The following is a 2,500-nucleotide window of genomic DNA, read 5'->3' as shown; positions in this document are numbered from 1 at the left end:
TACTTTGGCCGCACGGCGCCGCGCGCAGGGTGCGCCGGCGCGCAGCTGCGACGCCTGCCGCGTCCGTCGGCCGGCGCGCCTGCCACTGGCCGCCCCCACCAGCCGGCTGTAGCGCGTGCGCCCACGCACCGCGCGGCCAGCACGCCGGGAGGCGCCCCCTCACCGGCCGGGGACGGTCCCACCCAGCCACCGCCGCGTATCGCTTCACACCCAGATGCCGTTCAGTTTCGTCGGCATGGTGGTATCGCTGGAACAACCGGTTAGTACCTCAACCTATCGTCGCCATCACCGATTCACCCCTAGCGAGAACAACCGCACCACAACAGGTTACCATTTGTTCATTTGCGTAACTTCACCAGAAAACGCAGGCGTCCATCGCCATTTGCAACTTCAACGATTATTGCATGCCTGTGTCAGGTGTCACGCCACACTACGTCTGCCCACATACACGCAACAAAATGTGCACGCCTAGACAATACGTGGAAGGTGGCCCCCGTACGTATGCGATGTCCATTGCTCGAACGACTGTCAACCGGCCTCTGTAGCATGTCGCAGATATGGAACGCGGTGCACCATGCCATCACGGTGTGTGAGGAGAGACGACTAGGTCCGAATACATCAACAGACAGCTCATGCTGATCGCCATCCACGGCGTCCGTTCCTCCCACACGTCTCTATGGCGTACCACACTGCAATCCAGCTCTCATAGGGAGACGACACGTAGCTGCGTGCACAATATTTGCACTGTATGGTCCGCCGTTTTTGGGCGCAGTCGTTGTGCGGTCACACATGTGCCACGATGTATCATTCAGTACATAAGGACGAATGTGCAGTACAGATTGTGGTTCACGCGTACGACATCAGCGGACAGTTGACACAGGCCGCACCACAACGTAGCCTGAGTACGTCGCATGCGAAGGGCATTGAACATGCAAACTTCTCACCAACCAGCTTGCGAAGGCAGGGGGCAAGGTGGGGACGTGGGGAGGGGCGGCATGTACGTCCTGCTGCCATCCACATTACAGTGTACAGCAGGAGCATGTGGAAAGTGAGCAAGACTTGCAAGGTGTTTAACATGAAGCGATACACAGGGGTGCGGGCAGTGCGAGTAGCGAACTATATTGCGAGGGTTGCGGGTGGGCAACACTACAGTAATTGAACGAGTCGTATAACAATTACAGAGCAGGTTTAGGCGACAACGTGGGTTACGTTAAGGCGACAACATGGGTTAGGTTAAGGCACAACATGGGTTAGGTTAAGGCACAACATGGGTTAGGTTAAGGCACAACATGGGTTAGGTTAAGGCACAACATGGGTTAGGTTAAGGCACAACATGGGTTAGGTTAAGGCACAACATGGGTTAGGTTAAGGCACAACATGGGTTAGGTTAAGGCACAACATGGGTTAGGTTGAGGCACAACATGGGTTAGGTTAAGGCACAACATGGGTTAGGTTGAGGCACAACATGGGTTAGGTTGAGGCACAACATGGGTTAGGTTGAGGCACAACATGGGTTAGGTTAAGGTACAACATGGGTTAGGTTAAGGTACAACATGGGTTAGGTTAAGGTACAACATGGGTTAGGTTAAGGTACAACATGGGTTAGGTTAAGGTACAACATGGGTTAGGTTAAGGTACAACATAGGTTAGGTTAAGGTACAACATAGGTTAGGTTAAGGTACAACATAGGTTAGGTTAAGGTACAACATAGGTTAGGTTAAGGTACAACATAGGTTAGGTTAAGGTACAACATAGGTTAGGTTAGGTTAGGTTAGGTTACACGTTGTTGTACGGAAAGGTGTAGGGGGGGGGGGGGGCGGGGGCGGCAGGTTCGTTGATAGTGATTATAGTAAGTGAATGCTTGTGACATGATCAGATTTGTCACGTCAGGATGCACCTTTGGCTTATTAGAGGCGGCGCTCCAATTCTATGCTTGTGTGAGACCTGTGTCTTTGACTCATGTCATTGTTTGTGCGCTGTGACAGGAGGTACTATTGTGATGTTGGGTGCACCGTTGTATAGGACATGTGTGGGTGTTGGTGCCTGGTCTGCGCAATGGTGGATGTCGAAAGGCTGGGATATTGTATTTTCCGCACGGACCTCCTGGTCTGGTTGTGATAGTGTGGATTGTGTAATGTGGCGGAGAAGATGCACTGGATGTTGTTCCATGCTGGTGCTTACATATTGTATGTGCGCCTGTTAGAAGCAGAGAGTGGTGCGTGATCAGAGTGTCTGGCTGACGTGTGGTTCCCATTTTGGGCAGACTCTTTCAGCATGTATACGGACAGTTGTGTATATTTGCTGTAGTTTGATGGCTCTGCATTGATTACTAATCAGCGCCGTGTGTACGGGTAATCTGGTTCCAGTCCAAAATGTTCCATCTGTGTACATTAGTGACAAAGACTCCCCCCATGCAGTGGGGCTCGGTCTGTTATAACTCTTCCGCGTAATATATTTGCCCCACGTTTTTGCGACTGCGAGTGCGAGTGCAACGCGCATG

This window comes from Schistocerca piceifrons, unplaced genomic scaffold (assembly GCF_021461385.2).
Source record: "Schistocerca piceifrons isolate TAMUIC-IGC-003096 unplaced genomic scaffold, iqSchPice1.1 HiC_scaffold_25, whole genome shotgun sequence".
Classification (NCBI taxonomy): Eukaryota; Metazoa; Arthropoda; class Insecta; order Orthoptera; family Acrididae; genus Schistocerca; species Schistocerca piceifrons.
The sequence above is the reverse complement of the archived record's forward strand: the minus strand, read 5'-3'. Positions refer to the sequence as shown.